Here is a 26,130-nt window from a genome sequence, read left to right on the forward strand (position 1 = left end):
TGTAAGGCTTATTGAAAACCCTAAAGTATCAATCTTTTAAGTTAACTGGTTGGAAAAAATATCTTTACCAAGGCAGGTGATGTGGGGAGATGTGGAGGAAAAGCCAAGATACATTTCTGATGTTTTTGTGGTCAAAGATACCTTCTTCAGAAAGGTCTCTGTAAACTCACTAAGCACCTGTTTATCTAAGCAGTGGGCCCACAATTTAGTTATTTGCCCTAGCCCTGAAGAGGGTGAAGCCTGAAGGAAAAGGAGGAGGAATAGAAATTAGAACAGGAGACGATTCAAAAGAGGAACTTGTACAGTTTGCCAAACAGGTTTGACGTGCAGTACAGAAGTGATACCGAGGCCAGGACAAATTAACTGTGCTTTGTAACTGGATCCGTTTTTATGTTTAAGGGTCCAGTAAAGCCGTGTGTGTGTGTGTGTGTGTGTGTGTGTGTGTGTGTGTGTGTGTGTGTGTGTGTGTTTCTCAAACACTAAGAGGAAAGGGGATTTTTCTCACTGTGGTGAAGCGAGGGAACAGATCTGTTTCTAGATGCTGTAAAATCCCATTGGCAGCAGCTGCTCCAACTGGACAACTGGGGAGAAACTCAAAAGGAAAGATGGAAACAGCCATTATAACTGATACTATGCCCCTCACTCCTCCCCAAAGATTCCTTTTACTAGCTGTTAGTCTTCTTTTTCACTTTTTGACATAATGTCTGTATTTTAACACTCTTTCCCCAGATCGCCTCTTTCTCACCTCCCTCCAGTCTTGTCCAGATGGCCCCTTCCAATGAGCCTTCTCTGGCCTCCCCACTTAAAATTGCAGCCCTTTCCTCTCCAAACCAATATTCCCTATTCCTTCTTTCCACTTATTTTCTCCATAGTCCTATTTTATTCTTTTAAAATGTAATATTTGATGCAAAACAATATACATATATATGTAAATGATAAATCATGTTAATAAAATTTCACCACAGCTTAAGAATTGAAACATTTTGAATATCCTGTCCTCTTTCTCATTGTATCCCTGATATGTGTGCCAGGAGAATGTGTATCGTAGCACACATAATTACAACACAGAACTGAAAATAACACAAATACCCATCAAACAAAGAGTAGATAACTGAATTATGAAATATTCACTCCATAGAATACTCGTCTGTGGGATTGAATGAACTACAGCAGCACACAACTGAACGTGGAGAAATCTTAGAAACATAATGAGTAGAATAATTAAGTCCCAGAGCACCAAACTGAATATGATACCATTTATATAAAGCTCTAAAACAAGCAAAACAAGGTTATTAGCATGAATCTTAATAAATGGTAACACTATGAGACATATTCATCATCTTTATCTTAGTTTATTATTCAGAGAGGACTCTTCCAACTTCAGCATACATGTAAAATAACGTCTTCTAAATTCATGCCAATTTTTAAAACTCTTAGTTTCAAAACCATGAAACTGGGGCTTCCCTGGTGGCGCAGTGGTTGAGAGTCCGCCTGCCGATGCAAGGGAAACGGGTTCGTGTCCCGGTCTGGGAAGATCCCACATGCCGTGGAGTGGCTGGGCCCGTGAGTCATGGCCGCTGAGCCTGAGCGTCCGGAACCTGTGCTCCGCAACGGGAGAAGCCACAACAGTGAGAGGCCCGCGTACCGTAAAACACAAAAACAAAAACAAAAAAACCATGAAACTATATTTAGCCTTCCAAGATGGAAAATAAGAATCAATCTTGACACCTTTTGTCTCTTACCCACCATAAAAAACTGGTCACGTAATCATGTAACTTTGCCTCTTGAATCTGGCATCCAAGTTCCATCCATCCATCTACCATCTTCCATCAATCTACTGCATCCTTAGATCAGATCTTCAACTTTGAATTCTGACATTTAATAATTTCCTAACTCATCTCCCCATTTCAGTCTATTCATAGAGTATCTTTCTGTGAGATCTATAGAAGATTAATTTTTTGGTTTTTATTTCAATGATAAACTTCAAATTATTTCATAATGAGCATAATTGATTTATCAAATAGTTTGCACTTGATAGGAGTTTATACCAGAAACAGTTTATTTCTCCAATTGCCACGTTCATTTGTACTAGGATAAACTCTCCTTTCCACTTACTTTCAGATAATTTCCAGTTCAGTCCATTTTAATCCAGCTAAAACCCTATTCTCATAGAGCTCCCTTCCTCACACTCCTAGCTCATACTGCTTGACCCATGTGACCTGAAGTGAACTTCACTTTGTCCCCCTAAAGACGCATCAACTGGATTCCTGCCATATTGAGGGAGTGGATAAGTAACCAGTGTAGTCAAGAGAGAACCACAACAGCATCCTCAAATAGGACCCAGTCATCCCTTTCCATAACTCCTATTCCCCCACTCACCCATGCTTCCCAGAGAACAAGAGATAATCAGGGAAAGGTGAGGACCAAAGGTCCTCTTGTGTCCTACAGGTTTCAGGCCATGGGTCGAGCAATGGATTAACAACCAGCTCACAAAATTTCTGAAAATTTAACAATTGGCCAGTATGAGCTGGCTCCAGCAGACAACTGGATAAAGGGATTGGAATAAGTTGAGTTGGATCAGATGTCTTATTCCCAGAACCAAATGGTAGCTTGAGATCAGCCATGGTGGGAGAATTCACGATATAGAAATTGGCAAAAACTACCAACCAGTTCTGTTTTTTTTTATTCTTCTTTTCTTTTGGAGAGACATTTGTTATACATTTATTAGTATTTACTAGAATGTCCACAGCTTTCATCTCCTCTTCTCAATGGTCTACCCCACAGCCTCTTGCCACATAATACCATTTTGGCTCTTTTGTGTGATTTTTTGAAAGTAAAATTTATTGAAGTATAACATACATACGGAAGAGCACACAAATTGTAAGTGCCTGATAGATTTTCATAAAGTGTAACATCCATGCTGCCAGCAGTCAAATAGAAATCCAACATCAGAGCCTGCGCTGTACCTCCTCCTGTCATCCTGACTTCTAACCTCATAGATTAGTTATGCCTGGATAACATCTTTATTGAGATATAATTCACATGCCTTATAATTTAACCGCTTAAATTGTGCAACTCAATGGCTTTTAAAATACTGATGAATTGTGCAACCATAATCTAATTTTAAGACATTTTCATCAGCCCGCAAAGAAACCCCATACTCATCAGCAGTCACGCCCTATTCTTCCTCATTCCTCCCCAGCCCGGAATAAGATTTTGAAATGATTATCTCTTCACATTCTTGGGATTTGACATCAACAAAAGCTTAAATCTCCTAAGTATATAAGAAATGTAAAATCATTTATTTGCAACTAATCAAATATTTCCAACAGCTGAAATTACAAATCATCTAAAAGGCATTTTTTTCCCTTAACAAATCTGATATTAATATTTGCTATGAAAATGTGAATGGCGCTCAATATTGGCACTTTGTCCAGGATGGATAGTTTGCAACTGGCTGGTGAAGTAGACAGGTAGATGTCCAGAAAACAGAGTGTCACCTTGGCCGTGCTCAGTGTTCAATTTGGTGGCAGAGTAACAAGTGCTATATGTTTCTCCATGGGGACCTCATGGCACTCTGTTTTCCATGAGAAAGGAGAAAACAATGGCTTTTGGCCATTTCCTTAGTCTTAAGTGGTGTATCTAATGCCTAACAGTAAGCCCTCCAAAATGAGAGACACCACCCATTTGTCCTCAGATTTGGAACTTAACTGCTAATTTTAGAGCCTAAGGAAAAAAACTTGGTTATTATTCTATGAATAAGCATATCCTGGATTATCCAGATGATCACCGTATATATAACAAAAGATACTTTTTTAGTGTCCCATGTTTGTTTTTGTGTTATTCTCATAGCCTGTGGTAGTTTTCAAATGTGGCTGAAACTTCTTTGACATTCCTCCCATTAAGACACGAAGTCTAATCAGTCCCCCTGATTCTGGGTAGACTTATGACCTCACTGTACAATAGAATACAGTGGAAATGACCTTGTATGACTTCTGAAGCTAGGTCAGAAAATGTGAGGCAATCTCTACTTTGTGATGTGGGACACTTGGGAGCTCTGAGCTGCCATGTAAGAAAGCTGACTGCCCTGAGGGTTCCGTGCTATGCGGAAGCCAAGGCTGCCTGGAAAGTCATGTGTTGAAACTCCAGTCAACCACTCAGCTGAGGCCACGCTATGAGTTAGCATAGCCAAGTGAAGATGTCGAGTTTTCTCCAGCCCTTGGGTCTTTTCAGCTGAGCTCCAGATATCCTGGAAAAAAGAGAAGCCATTCCCAGCCCAGTCTGAATTCCTGACTCACAGAATCTATCAGCATAATAAAATGGCTGTTTACACAGCTAAGTTTTGAGGGAAACTTATATCAAATGAAAGTCAAATGACTTCACAGCATTTGGTACAGATGAAATATGCACAATAGTTTGAGCAACAGAAAGAAGTGGAAGAATCGAATTATCTTAAAACGTGAGTTATTATAGGCATGTTGAACTCTCTTATGATGAAAGAAATTCATTTTTTCCTGAATTAATTTTAGCAAACCATAATCCTTCACATTAAATTAATGATAATTTGAATTTTAGAATTCATATGGTTTTGTTTTTATTTCTTATATAAATCAATTTTTGTTCTTTAGTTGTATAAAAATTATAAGCAAAAGGAATTTATATATAGTTAAAGCTGATAATAGGGTACATATCATAATAAAAATAGGTAAGTCAATCCTGAAAAAGTCCTCACAAACTATTTCTATTAAAAGGATGCCTGTAATAATCAGATTTGAGAAACACTGCCTTCTACTTAGCAACCCACCAAAATAACCTGTCACCTGTTGCCTTTGGGTTAAGTCCAAACACCTCTATAGGAAACGCGAGGTCCTTCACAATCCATCCCAAAAGTATCTTGATTTCTTTCTTCCCTTTATCCATTTGCCCCATGTTCTAGCCACCTTGAAGTTCTCCCCCATCTCTTCAGGAACTCCTCCTCTTCCTCAAAGACCCATCTTAAATGCCATTTCTTCTGTGAAGTCTATCTGGATTCCCCAAAGAATTCTCTCCTCTGTGTTCCCACAGTGTATCAGTAGGGCCTGGCGGGAAACAGATGGCACAGTAAAAAGAATAATTTGAGGACATTTCCTGAAAGGAGCTGTGACCGGCCCACAGATGCAGGAAACCCCATGTGGAAGGAGCAGCGGGATTCAAAACCTCACCTCATGCTTATCCCTTCCTCTGATCTGCTGCTGGGGTCCCCACTGGCTGAGCTTAACCAGAAGCCAAAGGGCAAAGAAACCCATTGATATAGTCCATTCAGATCAGCCTCTCCAGGGAAAAATGCAAAGCAGAGAAGGAATATGGGGGTGAGGGAACAGAAGATATCCAGGTTTTTTATTTATACTTGAATGACATTCCATTGCTATGACCTGTTTTCATGAGTGCTTTCCCACTGGACTCTGACCCTGCCATTAATATCTCCATATTCTCTTCGCTTGCCAAAAGATTTGGACCGCAGTAATCTCTTAATAAGTATTTATTGAATTGATGAATTAATAAGGGAATGACATAGATGAGAACACTAAGAGCATTACTGGTGTTCTTGAATATACCTCAATTTTTATTTAAAATTTTTTTCTCTACAGTTGTTGTTTTATTTCCATCTTTTGGAATCCATTTTTTTTTTCCTAAAATAAGCTCTTGTGATTTTTTTTTTCCTAAGTAAAGCAGCTATGTGTATTGTATTTTTGTTTGTTTGAATCTTGTTAGTGAGATTTTAGTTCTTTAAGCCAGTTAGGATTGTATCTTATAATAAAGCCCATTTTAATCTGCTTTATTTTTGTGTATATGATTGTGGAGCAATTTTAATTTATAAAACAGGACACATTTATGGCACATGGTTTAAAAATTTCCCTTCAGTTTTGTACTGATTTCCTAAGTTCCTTTACACTATTTGTATGATCTTGTCAATCAAATTTATTCTGTATAAGAGATTAATAGAAGAATGCTACATTACACGCCTTCCAGTTTCCTTGACTGGTTTTTAGTATTCTGTAACACTTTTTTGTAATTAAGATTTAAATACCCAATCCCTCAAGACTTGCCATACAGAGAGCTGTCAATCAAGGAATTGGCAAGCTCTATGAACCGCATGATGAAGTCTTTATCCCTACTCTCTGATGCCTTCAAGACCAGCTTTTGCGAGTTGATCCTTCATTTCACATGTCTTAGATCTCACTCACACTTCTTATGCTTGGAAATGTAACACACAGAGTGACAACGTAATCCACAGCTAATAAGTTAGCGGCTATAAAAATGAACATCCACGTTAACTTGCCAAGCATGGAGGATGGAGGTGTTATACCGTACTCGTGTATATATGTCTGCCAGGGCAATAGTACATATGCCTTTGAAGATGCTTCTAAGTTATGCAGAGAAGCTGACAATAATTCTTGAACTTTGCTGTCAGGATCCAGTTTCATTTAAGAGCCAAACCAACAGCATCAAAACACTTGGCCATGATTAGCCACAATCCAGCCGGCAAAGAAAACATATAAAACTAGCCCTTGGGTTGTAAATTTTGTGGAAATAAGGTTATCTCAGCATATTCTGTTGTGAACTAGTTTAGGTTATATGCTTTCACTGAAAAAATAATAACAGTGAAGGAGTTCAAAAATCTCTGCATATCTCTTAAATCATTACACAGTCAAGTAAAATGAATAAATACTATTATTTAGAGAAGAATTTTGATCTAAAATTTATGTCACTATTACCAAGTATAAAAATACAATTCTATTGTCTTTTAAAATTTACATTCAAAATTTTAAATTTTAGGAGTTTATTCAGTTACAAACAATATTTAAAATAATGCACTGTAAAATTGAATAGCAGGCTAAAATTTGAGGCTCACACCAAAACTGAGCTCTGCCCATTAAAATCTAATTTTAAATTTACTTATCCTATACAGTAGGATAGGATATCTGACACACAGTGCTTTAAAACGTTTATAAATCCTCGATATATACATATTCTCTTAATGTGTTATACTTATGAATGTTTTGTAATAAATGTAAACTCTCTTACCCTCTTCTCAATATGATTTTTTTAATCGTGTGAGCTTGTGCTCATACACGTGAGGGAGGAGCATCCTGAGTCCACTGGAAAGGTGAGCAGAGATTTATGTTAAATGGAAGCACAGCTGTGTGTTGGGAGAAAAGGGAAGCCAACATTATCCAGTACCAATTATGGTACATGTTTAATGTCTCTTATTTTATTACTTACAAGAACCCCATGAAGTAGACCTCTTTTATCACTATACTGATTCATGTGTTAAGTCTCAAGAAGGTTGAGTAAGTTATCCAAATTCACAGAGCTGGTAAATTGTAATGCTGGGATATAAATCCAGATCTCATTAAAAGTGTGTTCTTTTTGTTATTCCACATAGTCTTTCAATGTACAGAAATACTACAGACTACAAGCTCTTCAAAGACAGGAGCTCTGCACAAAGCACCACTGTGGATCTCTCAGTCTGTCTGCTTCCTTCATTTATTCAATAAGCATACATTCAGTGTCTACTCTAAGCCAGGTACTGTGCTAGGCCCTGGGAATACAATGGTGAACAAGACAGACAAGGGGTCCTGCCCTTAAGGAGCTTGCAGACTATAGAGGGTTCAGAAAAGCAGAAAGGCAATGGTGATATAGTGTGGTCACTGCTACAGGGGGCGGGGAGCAGACATGCGAGGGGGATTCACATTTGGGGGATCTGGGAAGGCAACTTGGAGGAAGCAGCGTCTAAGCAGAGACTTCACAAACAAGCAGGGATTACCCAGGTGCAGGAAATGGAAGATGCTGCTGCGGAGAGAGTGCCCGGAAATGGGTACTGAAAGACCAAAGGCCTGGAATGAAAAACAGGGCCACACTGAGAAGGTGGCAGGAATGAAGGGGAAGGGAAGTGGTGTTACAAAGGAATTTATAGGCAATGTTCAAAGGACTGGAAGCGAAAGGACCAGTCTTGCATTTGAGGACAATCTCCCTGAGCTGAGTTTAGACAGCTGGTGGAGAGGAGGGGGATGGGGGGCTGCCAGGAGAAGTGGTGGTGGCCTGCACTCTGAAGTGGTTCTGGGTACTGGAAAGTGAGAAGGCTGGAGTCTGAGGACTCGTGGGGAGGTAGGGAGAGGACCTCGTGGGCTGTCCATGAAGGTTTGTTAAATTTCTCAGGAATATTGACAGGAAAGAACAAAAACAATTAATCTGGTCAACTCCCCTCACATGGAACTCCATAGGACACAATTATAAAAGAACACTCCCCATGGATGAAAGTGGAGACTTCTCAGGAGCTCTAAAGTGTAACTCTTCCTTTAAAAACCTTAAACTGCAGCATCCAGAGGGAATATCTCTAATAATGAAAGACTCAAGAATTTTAAGGTGTTTATCTTTGAAGGGCCTAGAGGCCTTAATCTAACTTCCTATATTAGGAAAGGAGCAATTCTTCCCTCTCTAGTCAAGATGCAGTCTTTCTATGATTTTGAAACATTTTCTTGCTTTCCGTATAAAAAGATTTACTCCACGATTAGTGAGCCTGTTAGTTTTTCCTCCTTCTGTTTACACTGCACCATGCCCTCAGATACTCATTATCTCCTTGGTTAAGACTGTCTATTCGATGCACACAAACAGAAGAAGAGCATTAGCTCTTTTGTATAATTCAGAGTTGCGAATTCTCATTGTACTGGGACCAAAATATAAAGGAGGGGATTTACTTTTGAACATTAGTCAGAACTTTTCAACCCCAAAATGTTTCATCTATTTCTTGAAATTCCCATTATTATAATTCATCAAAATTATCAATCATATTTGATTAATGTTACGTGTTAGCACATTGTATTCAGTACAGAGTAGTTAAAAAAACTGAAGCATTTTGAAAAAAACACAGTCTTTAGTGAGATAAAGGAAGATTTCCCAAACGTCCTCAACACAATTAACCTCTGACTCAAAGAACACAATAAAGAGTTTTTTCACGAAATGTTATTGACTTAAGGGTTTATAGTAAACTAATATATTTTTCATAATTATAAGGTTCATTTTTAATTACTGGGTATAAAATGACATAATTGTATCTTCTTTCATCTGCTACTGGTTTATTATCATATGGAATATGGTATCATGTTCCTATTTTGCAGCTGTATTTAGAACAATTTTTGAACTTTTGAATTTTTTTGAAGTGTACTCTATTACTATTAGAATGTCAGTTTTACATTGGACATAGTATAGAATGTATTGTTTCGTGAATAAGCCCTGGACATATTAAGTTATATTATGTAAAATCAGAATAACGTGGGTCAAAAATGGTCAAGGATCAGCAATATCATATGGTTCAAATCTAATCTTTCCATACCTGTTTTCTAACCCCTTTTCATTATCGGAGGAATTAGCAATAGTCACCCAATCATTAAGTGAATGCTCAAAGAAAGTCATATCTATACAGCACGTAGCTCATTAACCACTTGCTAAAAGTAGTTCACTCATCCATAAGAGTTCCCACAGGGAAAACTGGGTGGATGAGAGATCCAGAAATCCGATTCTGTGTATGTTTGAGTTAAGTTTATGATTTTCACTAAAATAATAAAGACGAATTTGTTTTATAGTAAATTCTGTGTTTGACTGAAACTTCAAAGGGCAATTGCTAAACATAAACGATCTCTTACTAGTGATCTCTTACAGCGCCTTTCAAAACAAAAGAGAGGAGAAAGATACTGAAAGTTGTCCACCAGCAATGCCTTCAACAGAGTAGTGCAGGGAAAAACAGAGGCTCTTCTTGGGAAAACATGGACTTTAATCAGAGAACCTGTTTTTTCCAGGTTGATTTATTTCACTCCCTTCAAAAGTGAGAATGCCTTGGCCACACCTCTCTCAAAGCAGCTATAAGGTTTGAAGAGGATAGCAGGACCTCAGGGGTAGAGCGGCAGGCACACTGCATCCTTGAAACTCTGAGATCCAGGAAGGAGATTCCATCTGCAGGGTAGAGGTCTCTGAGGGCTGAGGGTTGTTATATTTTGCCACCATGCGTGGTATACCAGGTGTTGCACAAAATTATTGGACAGAAAGAAACTCTTGACAATTATATCAAATTCTTGTCAAACATAATTTTATGAATTACATTTATATGAAATTCTACACATGTTTAGCAACACAAGTAACTTGAATTTCTGGATTTGGCTTATCAGTAAGTCCCTTCTTAGTTCCTGAAATCTCTGAGACAGAAAAAGAAAGGTTATAAATACAAATTAGAAGACATTGTCCCTGCCCATAAAGTGTGTCCATTCTTCTTGGGCAGAAAAGATGAACTGTACTCAAAAGAATTAGAGAATACATCTTCTCATACAATTCCCTTCCTCCCTTAGGGCATTAATTATTACAATACACTTATGGTACCTCCCTTCTCAAGAGCCCAAACACTGGCTGTGGAACAAACTTGAAAAACACACTTCTCACAATCCCCTTTTAGCCAGTGAGCCCACCTGGGAAACGAATTCAGTGTCTTCATTCTAATCATAAGCTCCTCTGATCTACCTTACTCAATTTTCCTCATGGTGAGGCAATACCTCAGAAACCTTAGCTGGAAAATTAAGAAAATAATGCTAGTCAAAAATAATACTAATGATAAACACACTCCCATTTGTGGAGCCTACCACTTGCCCTTTCTTAAGTGTGTTACTCATTTTCGATACCTCTTTAATCATCCTTACAATACAGCTTGCAAAGTGCTGCTCAAAAGAAGACAAAGAGGGGCTTCCCTGGTGGTCCTGTGGTTAAGACTCTGCGCTCCCAATGTAGGGGGTGCGGATTCCATCGCTGGTCCGGAAACTAAGATCCCACATGCCACGTGGTAAGGCCAAAACAAAAGAAATTAAAAAAAAAAAAAAGACAAAGAGGCATATCCTGAGTAAGCCCTTGCCCATTCTCTCACTATCCCAACTTGTCTCTCATATAATAACTACCAAATGAGCCGGAGATAAGACATGAAAATTGTTGGGGGTTTTTGGTGGCATGACCATGAAAGTCTGACCTGCTCCCCACCCCTATTCCACCCAAAGTTTTCAAAGTTTCTAGAGAAATTCTGCAATGCATGTAAAAAATCAATTGGAATCTTAAAGTGCTCATTTAGGGGGAAAAGTGCAAAATACACCTACTACCCAGGAAATACCATCATTACTTGTCACCTCCCTTCCTTCTGGGTAGGGTCACAAAGAACTCGAGGATATTCTTTTATAATGTTTTGCAGAAGCTCAGGCTGTCGTTCCCCTGGCAAAGTTGTTCCTTTCCCCCTGTCTCAGCCTCTCAAGGTCAGTCTAGGCCTGTTGCACAGTCCTCTCCTCCGCAAGGTCTGGGAACATCTGCTCAGCAGCTTTCAAATTGGAGCTCTCAGTCATGCATGGCCCCTCAGGGCACTGGAATGCTGACGCCAGCTTTCTTCTCTCCAAATTTGATTGCAACTATTTTTAGCTTGCAGATCATATTTTTCAACATTTAAATCCTTTTTATGTTTCTGCTTATTCTTTCCTATTTCTCCATGTCGTGTAATATTCCTTTGAGTTATCTTTTTCCAAGGAATTCAAAGAACTCAGTGATTCAGCCCTCCACCCACATACCCACACAAGGTAGGAGGTTCTCCCCGCCTGCTTCCCTTAGATACAAAATTGTTTGGCTCCAGTGTAGCTCTGTTTTTCCAGCTGTCAAGCAGCAGCTGACCAGATTTTTTTCTACACACTGAAAATTGACATGCAGCAAAGTGTGCTATGGCGTGGCAGGGTGGATGCAAGGTCTCAAAAAAGCACAAAGAAGTGGAATCTTGGAACTCTGAGTGGCAGTGAACCTATGCACAGAGACAAGCTTACTGATTTTCTTATGTACGAGGTACCAGGCTAGCTGTTGGGAATACACAGAATGAAACCTAGTCCCCGGCCCTTCAGAAGGAAGAGACACAAATGAATTAGTATTTACTTATTCAGTGAGTCTGTAAACACTTTGTGAGCAGCTATTACATGCCAGACTTTATTCTTAGCCCTGGAATTACCTCAGTAAACAACATAGACAAAATCCTCAGAGATTATTGGATACAAAAATCCAGAGTGGATAATCATAGGGACTCTGGAGTCAGACCTCTTGGGTTCAAATGCTGGCTGTGTGATACTGAGAGAAATATTTACTTCTCTGTGCTTCCATGTCCTCATCTGCAAAGTGAGGATGATAACAGCACTTACTGCATAGGATTATCATGAGATTAAATGAGCTAATACAAGTAAAGTACTTAAAAGAACATCCAGCACATAACATAGGGTCCATAAATCTTAGCTATTATTACATTAGATAATTACATTATAGAGTGACAAGTGTTTTGTTAAAAAGAAGTGAGACACAAGCCTCTCTAGGAGCACAGAGGCAAAGCAACTCACTTGGACAGGTGGTAGACAAGGCTTCTTAGAAGAAATGACACTGGAGTCTGGAAGGTTGATTGGAATTTAGCCAGATGAAAAACATGGGGAATGGAATACTAGGCAGAGGGAGTATTGTATTTGAAGATCTGGAAGCAAAGGAGAGAAGGGCAATGCTTAGAAATGCAAGTCTCTTGGTGAAGGTGGGAGTTTGGGAAGGTGAGGTAAGAAGGAAGGTGAAGCAGAGACCAGCTCACAGTAAGGAATTTGTACTTTATCCTGCAGCAGGAGAAGCCACTAATTTGAAACAAGAAAGTAATAGAGGCTGCACTGGAGTGAAATTACAAGAGGCCGTTCAGTGGATGCTGGTAGGGTGGTCTGAACCAGAAGAGAGGAAAGCCTAAAAAAAGGTGGAGTGAGCTTAGAGGGATGTGGACAAATAAAACAGATGCTAAAGAGGTCGCTGTGTGGGGTAAGGAGTGAGTAGACATCAAGGAGGACCCCTAGGTTTCTGACTTGGGCAATATGGTGTCGATACCTCTCACTGAAATGGGACATGAGGGAAAGGATGGAACTTTGTGGAAGGGGTCAGGGATGAGCTGGGGTAGCGCCAGCAATAATTAATAATTAACTTACTCTTGGCTAAATTACATTTGATAGGCCTCTGAGTCATCCAGGCGATGACTTCCAGGTGGCTCAGAATCCAGCATAGAGATCCCAACTGAAGAGATACACCAGCATGTAGATAAATCTGAAAGCTTCAGGGAGTAGCCAAGATTACTCAGTTATTATCTCATTAAATCTCCACAACTCTCTGAAGTAGCTTTAAAGAAAAAAAGACCCAGGGCATATAGTAATTGGATGACAGACCCAGGCTTGTCAGACTTTAAAATATTTGCTCATTTCTCTTCTCCACGCTGCCTTCCAGGTCGTATGTTGATTGGCTGGAAGAAGCTGGTGTTTCTGTTTATAGCTTTGGTACTTTGCTGAGTTCACCCAAGTCCAACACTGTTGTAGTTTCTGGAAATACAAATATTAATAACACATGTCTGCCACAGTCAAAGCAGCGTAAGAGAGACAGAAAGTCAAGAGATCATTTCAATGTAATATGGTGTCGATGAAAAAACATTAGTTAGTTGATCTAAGAAAGAAATAGAGAATTTTACTCGAGCTAAATTGAGGGTTATAAACCAGGAACAGCCTCTCAGAAAGCTCCGAGAACTGTTCCTCCCATTAGAGGTCAAAGCACAGTTGTATTGCTTTTTGAGATAGAGGGCTATACATTAAATGTCGACAGTTTGCACAATCCAGATATGCAAGTACAAAGTGAGTAGTGGGTCATGGGTCATCACGGTCCCTTACAAGATTAAGAAGGTTATCTCCTAGGGAGTTATCTTACTGATGTTAGAAAATTGTTGCTCTTTATGGTTGAGCAGGTATTTTCTGGGGATGGGGAACTGTGGTTGATGCATATGCAGGTGTACAGTGCACAGTAGAGGGGAGAGAAGTGACCAAAGGACTGAGAAAACTATTATGCTTAAATTTTCCTTAACTTGCCTTAGAATGTGAATTTTTATTTCATCCATGGTAAGAGGAATGACAAAGGTATGCACCAGGTGTATTTGGCAAAACTTTTAAGAATCAAGTAAAGGCTTCTGGCCTCAAAAGTCCTGATAAAATGCATATAGCTATCCTGTCAACCTCTGGTCAAAGCTGTTTACAGAATAGGTGGAATTTGAGAGAGGAGAAAGAGGTGGGGAGGCGGGGACTTCACCTCTGGGGACTGGTTTGAAAGAGATATTCCTGAAGGGGATACCGTGACATAGAAGAGACAGACAGTGGAAAAGAAGAGACAGCAAGACCTGGGAGGGAAACTGAAAGAAGGGTACTTACAGGAAGGAGCCAAGAGGACTGACTACCAAACTCCAAACATCAGATCCATAGCCCAGGGCATTCACGTGGCCCCTGGGAGGTCTAATCTCCCCCACCTCCCCACCAGAATGCTTTTTGAGGGCCAATAAAGCTTAATCATCTCTGACATTTGGTCTTAGTTTTGGTAGCAAGCTTGGATGGATTCGCAATGATCAACTTGTTTGTAAACACAGTGATCCCCCATTGGACCTGACTGTGATGTTCTCAGTACACTGCCTGGCAAAGTAGCATCTCAAGAAGTATGAACCTTGATTGAATTAAAGCTAAATGTAAATAATTAGTTACACTCAAAATAATTTTTTAAAAATCTGTAATAGAATAGTTTAGCATCCAATTAATGAAATAAAATTACAAAAAATAAGTCTAAAAGATCTGAACAAGTTTAGCAAATCTTTGATTTAGGTGACATTTTTAGAACAATATATTGACTAACTAGAAAATACCCAATTTCTTTGAAGTTCCTATTATATATTCACTAAAATAGACCACATGCTTGGCCATAAAATAAGTCTTAAAAACTGTTTTCTGATCATAACGAAATTAAATTAGAAGTCAACAAAAATATGAAAAAACTAAGTAAATAAGTAATGAAATAAAAATCTAAAATATATATTGTATTTTACATAACAGAATTGGCATATTGAAATTTTTTGGTGTTCCATTAGTAGAAGCCAGACTCATAAGTTACCCATTGAGGAGACTTTGATAAAGTTTTCTTCTCAATATTCATGGCCATCACCTAGTTTCTATCTAAAAGACTTTGGGTGGTCTTTGCATTGTTATTCAGAACCACATGACCTGATTTCAAATCAATCTTCTAAACATTCACAATTCATCTTTCTGTTACTGCTGAAATCTTTTTTAGTTTATCTGGCAACATATTAATGCTAATATACTGGTGGATGTGACAGAAAGTCTTAACTCTAAAGAGAAAACATTTGTTATAAAATCTTCAGGAAATAGTCACTTGAACACTGAGTCTTGGATTTTTTCAAAATCCAAGTTAACACATAACTATTCAAGAAACTAAGTAATAGAGTCTTTGTATGTATAAGACTCCTATTGAGTGACTTATTTAATTCTTTTGGCACCTGCCTGCAGTTCCAGACATCTTTGAATGTTATCACTGCTGTAGCCAAATGGCCAAAAAAAAAAAAACTTGAATTATTTAAATAGTGTGCTGATAAAGGACAAGATAAAGAATGTTATAACAGCTTTTGGGGTGGTTGAAGAAAACAGAGACCAATGGATGAGCCATTCATGCTACTCAAACACTGGAATGGAGAAGTGGTTATTATCTATGGTGTCTTTTTAAGCATGTAAGGTCTTCCATGGCTGCAATCTTCATTCCATATTATGGAAATAAACAAAGATTATCCAAATGAGAACAAGCAAAGGCTATTGTTTCAGAGCTTAATATAGCAAGGGAGTCAGCCACCATAGGTTGACATTTGGACTCAAAGGCTGGCAGGGGAGTGGAAATGCTTTACAGTGAAAAGAAGTGGGGCTTCCAGTATGCTCAAATTGGAGATTATTGGTATGGGAAAACAGCAGGCAGGCTAACTAGAAGTGGAGCATCTTATAAGATTGAATTACGGAGCATATTCATCTTTTTCTGAGTGGTTCTGTGTTGGAAGAAAGGGCAAAAATAGCAAAGCTGGCAATCATTGACCAAGTCCTGATCACTTTGGGCAGATTGTTGTAGAGGTTGTGAGTGAGAATCCAACTGTCTGGCCATTGTCTCTTTGCATGTTCAGTCTCTCAGCATTAAGATTACAGAGGTTAGCTTTCCCAGAGTGAACTCAATATTTCTATCCTATGCTGGAACCAGTGTTCTAAAAGAGTAGTTATGGACTACAGGCCCTTTGGTGGGGCTAATGGCAGACTCTGGGAGGGTTCACACCAAGGAGTACTTCCCACAACTTCTGCTGCCAGTGCCCTTGTCCCTGTAGTGAGCCACAGCTGTCCCCCGCCTCTGCAAGTGACCCTCCATCACTAGCACAAGTTCCATATGCATTGAATTGAAAATACCTTCTTTCAGAAGCAAGAAAAACTACAATCCTGCAGCCTGTGGCAAAAAAACCACATTCACAGAAAGATAGACAAGATGAAAAGGTAAAGGGCTATGTACCAGATGAATAAACAAGATAAAACCCCAGAAAAACAACTAAATGAGTGGAGATAGGCAACCTTCCAGAAAAAGAATTCAGAATAATGATAGTGAAGATGATCCAGGACCTCGGAAAAAGAAGGAGGCAAAGATCGAGAACATGCAAGAAATATTTATCAAAGACTTAAAAGAATTAAAGAACAAACAAACAGAGATGAACAATACAATAACTGAAATGAAAAATACACTAGAAGGAATCAGTAGCAGAATAACTGAGGCAGAAGAATGGATAAGTGGCCTGGAAGACAGACTGGAATTCACTGCTGTGGAACAGAATAAAGAAAAAAGAATGAAAACAAATGAAGACAGCCTAAGAGACTTATGGGACAACATTAAATGCAACAATATACACATTTTATGGGTCCCAGAAGGAGAAGAGGGAGAGAAAACAACCCAGAAAATATTTGAAGAGATTATAGTCGAAAACTCCGCTAACATGGGAAAGGAAATAGCCACCGAAGTCCAGGAAGCACAGAGAGTCCCATACAGGATAAATACAAGGAGAAACATGCCAAGACACACAGTAATCAAACTGGCAAAAATTAAAGACAAAGAAAAAGTATTGAAAGCAGCAAGGGAAAAATGACAAATAACATACAACAGAAATTCCATAAGGTTAACAGCTGATTTTGATTTCTCAGCAGAAACTCTACAAGTCACAAGGGAGTGGCATGATATACTTAAAGTGATGAAAGGGAAGAACCTACAACCAAGATTACTCTACCCAGCAAGGATCTCATTCAGATTTGATGGAGAAATCAAAAGCTTTACAGACAAGCAAAAGCTAAGAGAATTCAACACCAACAAACCAGCTCTACAACACATGCTGAAGGAACTTCTCTAAATGGGAAACACAAGAGAAGAAAAGGACCTACAAAAACAAACCCAAAACAATTAAGAAAATGGTAACAGGAACTTACATATCGATAATTACCTTAAATGTGAATGGATTAAATGCTCCAAACAAAAGACACAGCCTTGTTGAATGGATACAAAAACAAGACCCATACATATGCTGTCTACAAGAGACCCACTTCAGATCGAGGGACACATATATACTGAAAGTGAGGGGTTGGAAAAGGATATTCCATGCAAATGGAAATCAAAAGAAAGCTGGAGTGGCAATACTCATATCAGATAAAATAGACTTTAAAATAAAAAATGTTACAAAAGACAAGGAAGGACACTACATAATGATCGAGGAATCAATCCAAGAAGTGGATATAACAACTATAAATATGTATGCACCCAACATAGGAGCACCTCAATACATAAGGCAACTGCTAACAGCTATAGAAGAGGTATCAACAGTAACACAGTAATACTGGGGGACTTTAACACCTCACTTACACCAATGGACAGATCATCCAAACAGAACATTAATAAGGAAACACAAGCTTTCAATGACACAATAGACCAGAGAGATTTAATTGATATTTATAGGACATTCTATCCAAAACAGCAGATTACACTTTATTCTCAAGTTAGCACAGAACATTCTCCAGGATAGATCACATCCTGGGTCACAAATCAAACCTCAGTAAATTTAAGAAAATTGAAATCATATCAAGCATCTTTTCTGACTACAGCATTATGAGATTAGAAGTCAATTGCAGAGAAAAAAACGTAAAAACACAAACACATGGAAGGTAAAAAATACGTTACTAAATAACCAAGAGATCACTGAAGAAATCATAGAGGAAATCAAAAAATACCTAGAGACAAATGACAATGAGAACACGATGATCCAAAACCTATGGGATGCAGCAAAAGCAGTTCTAAGACAGAATTTTATAGCAATAAAATCCTACCTTAAGAAACAACAAACATCTCAAATAAACAATATAACCTTATACCTAAAAGAACCAGAGAAAGAAGGACAAACAAAACCCAAAGTTAGTAGAAGGAAAGAAATCATAAAGATCAGAGCAGAAATAAATGAGATAGAAACAAAGAAAACAATAGCAAAGATCAATAAAACTAAAAGCTGGTTCTTTGAGAAGATAAACAAATTGATAAACCATTAGCCAGACTCATCAAGAAAAAGAGGGAGAGGACTCAAATCAATAAAATTAGAAATGAAAAAGGAGAAGTTACAACAGACACCGCAGAAATACAAAGCATCCTAAGAGACTACTACAAGCAAATCTATGCCAAAAAATTGGACAACCTGGAAGAAATGGACAAATTCTTAGAAAGCTATACCCTTCCAAGACTGAACCAGGAAGAAATAGAAAATATGCACAGACCAATCACAAGTAATGAAATTGAAACTGTGATTAAATTTCTTCCAACAAGCAAAAGTCCAGGACCAGATGGCTTCACAGGTGAATTCTATCAAACATTTAGAGAAGAGCTAACACCCATCTTTCTCAAACTCTTCCAAAAAATTGTAGAGGAAGGAACACTCCCAAACTCATGCTATGAGACCACCATCATCCTGATCACAAAACCAGACAGGGATACTACAGAAAAAGAAAATTACAAACCAATATCACTCATGAATATAGATGCAAAAATCCTCAACAGGAAACCGAATCCAACAACACATTAAAAGTATCATGCACCATCATCAAGTGGGATTTATCCCAGGGAAGCAACCATTCTTCAATATAGGCAAGTCAATCAATGTGATACACCATATCAACAAATTGAAGAAGAAAAACCTTATGATCATCTCAGGAGATGCAGAAAAAGTTTTTGACAAAATTCAACATCCATTTATGATAAAAACTCTCCAGAAAGTGGGCATAGAGGGAACCTAACTTAACATCATAAAGGGCGTATACGACAAACCTACAGCAAACATCATTCTCAATGGTGAAAAATGGAAAGCATTTTCTCTAAGATCAGGAACAAGACAAGTATGTCCACTCTCACCACTGTTATTCAACATAACTTTGGATGTCCTAGCCAAGGCAACCAGAGAAGAAAAAGAAATAAAAGGAATACAAATTGGAAAGGAAGCAGTAAAACGGTCACTGTTTGCAGATGACATGATACTATACATAGAGAGTCCTAAAGATGCCACCAGAAAACTACTAGAGATAATCAATGAATTTAGCAAAGTTGCAGGATACAAAATTAATGCACAGAAATCTCTTGCATTCCTATACACTAATGATGAAAAATCTGAAAGAGAAATTAAGGAAACTCTCATTTACCATTGCAACAAAAAGAATAAAATACCTAGGAATAAACCTAGCTAGGGAGACAAAAGACCTGTATGCAGAAAACTATAAGACACTGATGAAAGAAATTAAAGATAAAACAGATGGAGAGATATACCATGTTCTTGGATTGGAACAATCAATATTGTGAAAATGACTATACTACCAAAAGCAATCCACAGATTCAATGCAATCCCTATCAAATTACCAATGGCATTTTTTACAGAACTAGAACAAACAATATTAAAATTTGTATGGAGACACAAAAGATCCCAAATAGCCAAAGCAGTCTTGAGGGAAAAAAACGGAGCTGGAGGAATCAGACTCCCTAACTTCAGACTATACTGCAAAGCAACAGTAATCAAGACAATATGGTACTGACACAGAAACAGAAATATGCATCAATGGAACAGGATAGAAAGCCCAGAGATAAACCCACGCAACTATGGTCAACTAATCTGTGACCAAGGAGGCAAAGACATACAATGGAGAAAGGACAGTCTCTTCAATAAGTGGTGCTGGGAGAACTGGACAGCTACATGTAAATGAATGAAAGTAGAACGCTCCTTAACACCATATACAAAAATAAACTGAAAATGGATTAGAGACCTAAATTTAAGACCAGACACTATAAAACTTAGAGGAAAAGATAGGAAGAACACTCTTTGACATAAATCACAGCAAGATCTTTTTTGATCCACCTCCTAGAAAAATAGGAAAAAAACCAAAAATAAACAAATGGGACCTAATGAAACTTAAAACATTTTGCACAGTAAAGGAAACCATAAACAAGACCAAAAGACAACCCTCAGAATGGGAGAAAATATTTACAAATGAATCAATGGACAAAGGATTAATCTCCAAAATATATGAACAGCTCATGCAGTTCAATATTAAGAAAACAACAACCTAATCAAAAACTGGGCAGAAGATCTAAATAGACATTTCTCCAAAGAATATATACAGATGGCCAAGAAGCACATGAAAGCTGCTCAACATCACTAATTATTAGAGAAATGCAAATCAAAACTACAATGAGGTATCACCTCACACCAGTTAGAATGGGCATCATCAGAAAATCTACAAACAACAAATGCTGGAGAGGGTGTGGAGAAAAGGGAACCCTCTTGCACTGTTGGTGGGAATGTAAATTGCTACAGCCACTCTGGAGAACAGTATGGAGGTTCCTTTAAAAGCTAAAAATAGATTACCATATGACCCAGCAATCCCACTACTGATCATATACCCAGAGAAAACCATAATTCAAAAAGACACATACACCAATGTTCATTGAAGCACTATTTACAATAGCCAGGACATGCAAGCAACCTAAATGCCCATCGAGAGATGAATGGATAAGGAAGATGTGGTACATATATACAGTGGAATATTACTCAGCCATACAAAGGAATGAAATTGAGTTATTTGTAGAGACGTGGTTGGATCTAGAGACTGTCATACAGAGTGAAGTAAGTCAGAAAGAGAAAAATAAATATCATATATTAACGCATATATGTGGAACCTAGAAAAATGGTACAGATGAACTGGTTTGCAGGGCAGAAATTGAGACACAGATACAGAGAACAAACATACGGACACCAAGGGGGGAAGTGGCGGGTGGTGGTGGTGGTGGTGGTGGTGGTGGTGGGATGAATTGGGAGATTGGGATTGACATGTATACACTGATGCGTATAAAATCTATGACTAATAAGAACCTTCTATAAAAAAAAATAAAATTCAAAAAAATAAAGTAAAAGAAAAGAGTAGTTATATTCTGCTGAGTAATTGCCACCTTCATGTTGGAACCAGTGCAACTACAGAGACTGCACTCTCAATGAGGGCAATATCTCCCCCTAGGGAGTGGTTCTTGGGGGCAAAAAAAAATATTTTTCTGATGTATAAAGCACAGATTTATATAGAACATATAATACATAAACAGATGTACAGTATATCTGTGGTATTTGAGTTGAATGTGGGTGTTGGTTAGGAAAAAAATATCTAAATAGAAGTGAGGGTGGGGGAACGTAGAGAATAAGGAAATAAAGCATTTGAGAAACAAGCTGTAGAGCCTAGGGAAATACTTCTACCTAAAACTGTGCTTTTCAGCCAGGGAGTTAAATAGCATTGGACCATCCCTCTTGGACTGCATTTAGCTTGTAATTTCTGGCTTTTCAAAGTTCTCCCTAGTTGTTTTAGTTTCTGTTTGAAATACTACAACTACTGTCCCTTCTCTTAAAGCACGAGGAATATCACCAGAATAAAGGTCTCTGTGTACACCCATAGCAAAGACTCCCATGTAGTATCACTAAAAAGATCCAATTCCCATGTAGTCCTTCTTTTCCATCCTATATCGCCTTTAAGAAGAGAAAATCAAGCCCCAGTAAACAGATGCTAATCTAAAAAAATATACTATGAGAGTAGTCAAGTTTTATTCCACCATCTCGTCAAGAAAAAGGAGAATCCTACATAAATAATTTTAAGCTGTATGTTTAATCTGCTAAAATTACATTACAAACTTTGGACTATTCTAGATAAAAAAGAAATGACTGTATACTTTAAAATGGTTAAGATGTTAATTTTTTAAAATAAATTTATTTATTTACTTTTGGCTGTGTTGGATCTTCTTTGCTGCATGCAGGCTTTCTCTAGTTGTGGCGAGCGGGGGCTATTGCGGTGCACGCGCTTCTCATTTTGGTGGCCTCTCTTGTTGCCGAGTGCAGGCTCTAGGCGCGCGGGCTTCAGTAGTTGTGGCACACGGGCTCAGTAGTTGTGGTTTGCAGGTTCCAGAGCGCAGGCTCAGTAGTTGTTGTGCACGGGCTTAGTTGCTCCGAGACATGTGAGATCTTCCCGGACCAGGGCTCGAACCCGTGTCCCCTGCATTGGCAGGCGTATTCTTAACCACTGCGCCACCAGGGCAGTCCCAAGGTGGTAAATTTTATAGTATGTATATTTTACCACAATTTTAAAAAATGACAGCCTTATTTTTCACTCTAGTCCAATGCCAAGCATGAACCTTTTTTCCCCCTTATTATTGTTCTTAATAAAACAGCATCCAACGAATCTGAAGGCCCTTCCACATATAACTTTCTGATTCTGTGATCTACCATTCTAAAGAGAATAGGTTGTCCCCCCCCATGGCAAATTAGATCTCTCAGTTTAGTTAGAGGTCCCTAGCCTTGTTCTACCGGTCCTTGCTCCTTCTTTCCTTAAATTAGAGTAACCACTGTACAGCCTCTCCACTACTCCACTACTCCAACCTCATACACATACACCACCACCATCACATCACCTCACATTTACAGCTTGGAAAACACTAAAAAGGAGATGTCATCGTAGCCACAGCCATTTTGTGAGAATCTGGCTCCCAGGATCTTAAACACATTTTCTCATAGAGTCGTACAATTATTTCTTAAGTCAGGAGCTAATATATGTAAATCAAGTAAATCATTGAAATTTTTAAAAACCCACAGAGTAGCCAAAGGACGCTAATCAAAGGAGAGCACAAAAGTCTCCTCTCTCTTTGGCTAATGTCTGTTCTAACAGGTAGCAAGAGAACTTTATTGGGTATTGAGTGTAAGAAGAGCCCCTTACTTGGTATTACTGATCACTGGGGCAAGGAAAACACCCCAAACTACAGCTGGAAAACAGTTTTTAGAGATCTGTATGTAAACACATACAAATCAACATGATTTAAATTCTTTTCTGACAAGCTCCACACAGAGAAGCACCTGCCCAATTAATTTTGCAACATAAAGTTTATGATTCTCATCCTATTTCTAGTTCTTTCATTTCTCAGCTATCCAGCCTATGCTATTGCCTGCTTCTTATATCTAAAGTTCAGTCTGATTGTGTTCCTTTCTCTGGAAAAAATTTTAAGTGGCTCCCTAGTACATACTGAATACTGAATTTAAGACTGAAGGATATGTCCAAGACCAACCCTATTTCCTGGTGAAACTAAACTAATAGATTTTCCCTAAAGATCTCCAGCTTTGTCAGACTTCGTGTAGCTATTTCTTTGGTCTGAAATTTCTTCTTTCCATATGTCTAAATCCATAGAATTATCTGTCTATCATCTCTGTATCATGTGGTAGAAATTAATTTTGTTGTAAATAACACAAGCAGAATAATCTTGCAAAAACTGGTTGGTAGGGAAAGCAGAAAATGGAATGGAAACAGACGGAGCTATTTCTGAAGGTAATCTGAAAGAAGTGACTTTTGATCTGGACTCCAAAGGACGTGCTAAAAAAAGTCATTTCCACACAGGTGGGCAGATTTCCCTGAGTAGGTGGAGAGCAAGGAGGGCGCTAAGCAAAAGAATAAATACCTTTGTACTTCCTTTACTTATCCTGCAGAGCTGAGGGCAAAGAGTAAGATCTGTTCAGCTTCGTCCCAACCCCCCAGCCCTACCGTCCTCCCTCTCTCCTTTCTTTCCACACGCAGCAAGATTCCATTTTCCCCTCGCCTCCAGTTCCAGCAGACAAGAAGGAAAAGATCTTATGTTACTTTTTCTTCATTTGATTTAATTTTTGCATTTATTCCACCAACACTTATTGACTACTGATGTGTTCCAGGCATTTTACTAGGCACTAGAGAGAGAAGGATGGAAGAGAAAGATAAAAGAATAAATGGGGGCTTCCCTGGTGGCGCAGTGGTTGAGAGTCCGCCTGCCGATACAGGGGACACGGGTTCGTGCCCCGGTCTGGGAAGATCCCACATGCCACGGAGCGGCTGGGCCCGTGAGCCATGGCCGCTGAGCCTGCGCGTCCGGAGCCTGTGCTCTGCAACGGGAGAGGCCACAACAGCGAGAGGCCCGCATACCAAAAAAAAAAAAAAAAAATTGGATAACCAACAAGGACCTACTGTATAGCGCAGGGAACTCTGCTCAGTATTCTGTGACAACCTAAATGGGAAAGGAATTTGAAAAAGAATAGATACATGTTGTTAGCCAACTACACTTCAATATAAAATAAAAAGTTAAAAAAAAATCCCATGAGCAGTGAACTTAGACTCCATGGTGCTTCTCCCATTGTTCGGTGTCTCTCCCTCAACACACACCTATAGCTACATAAGAGTTCGCCACAGCCAGGCAACAGAGGAGGGAAGAGGCAGCCTTATGCAAAGTAAGCTGGCACCTGTCAAAAGCGATGGCTGCTACCTTACAGCCCCTCTCAGGCATGCTCCGAAATCTAGTAGAAAGAGAAATCATCCTGACAGACAGAACTTGGAGTAGTACATCTGTTTTCCATTTTTCATGAAACAAGAGATGGCCTAATATAGGATTTACACTGACTCATAGGTGGCGGCTAATGTGTTGGCCAGCTGGTACCTTAGGGACTTGAAGAAAACAAGATTGAAAGACTAGTGACAAAGAGGTCGGGGGCGGTGGGGGTTGGATTTAGGAAAGAATCTCTTGAAGTTGGCAGTTGTGTTTTGTGGAATACTTTCCAGAGAACAAGATGATCTGCCCCCATGGATGCCAGCCATCTTCCCCCAGCTTCCTGGGGGCTTGCGGAAAGTATAGTGTCAACGGTGTAGGTATGGAGGTCAAGCATGCACTCAACTGTACTGACTTGCCTCCTGCATTTTGCTGAGTATAGAAACTGGTGAAAGCAGAGACCAACACTGAGCCCCCAATGGCACAATTCCCTGTTGTCCTTGTCGGACAGCCTCTCTTCCCAGCTCACATGCTACAATAACACTATTGACTCACCTCCCCAGCAACTGTAAGAGGGAGGAGGAAATGGATTTGAGAAATACTTTTGAAGGCAGAAGAGAGGAATTGATGGTCATGTGAATGTAGCAGGAGAGTGGAGAAGAGAAACTGAGATGACTCAAGCCTTTAGTTTTTGTAACTGGTGAATGGGGTCACTTTTTTTTTTTTTTGAGCTGTGTTTTTATTTTTATTCTATTATTTTTTTAACATCTTTATTGGAGTATAATTGCTCTACAATGGTGTGCTAGTTTCTGCTTTATAACAAAGTGAATCAGCTATACATATACATATATCCCCATATAATGAAGACAGAGATGATCAGAGAAGGGGTGAGGCTGATGGAAAGGAGAAAGAGCTCAGTTCCAGCCTCTGGAGCTCGGTGTTAATGAGGGTGTGTGTCATAAGCAACTAGTAGCCAGAGGGGAAAAGATCCCTGAGCTCAGAAGCAATGTCTGGGTTGGATATGAAGGATGGAAACTGGAATTTATTCATAATCATGTGTTAATGTTCCATAGGACTTTGCACTTTTAACCTTTTACCTCTAACTTTGGACAGAGAGGTTTTGCAGCTGAGTGAGCAAACAGAAGAGGCCTTTTAGGGAGTACTTAATCCACAGGAGAGGAAGTAAGCATAGAGGAAGAACCTAACTGCAAAGGTTCACCTGTGGTTTTCAGACTGAGAGTGCCAAGTGCACAAATATCATCTATCTTGGTCCCCCTTCTCTATCACCAGCAT

At 38.9% G+C, this 26,130-nt stretch overlaps 1 pseudogene; it reads right to left on the reverse strand.

The window, feature by feature from the left end:
- Positions 1 to 15,174: 15,174 nt before the first annotated feature.
- Positions 15,175 to 24,133, reverse strand: LOC113605164 (eukaryotic translation initiation factor 3 subunit E-like; annotated as a pseudogene).
- Between the last annotated feature and the right edge of the window lie 1,997 nt (positions 24,134 to 26,130).

This window comes from Aethalodelphis obliquidens, unplaced genomic scaffold, assembly GCF_003676395.1.
Source record: "Aethalodelphis obliquidens isolate GAN/ISIS:26980383/991018 unplaced genomic scaffold, ASM367639v1 scaffold2, whole genome shotgun sequence".
Lineage (NCBI taxonomy): Eukaryota > Metazoa > Chordata > Mammalia > Artiodactyla > Delphinidae > Aethalodelphis > Aethalodelphis obliquidens.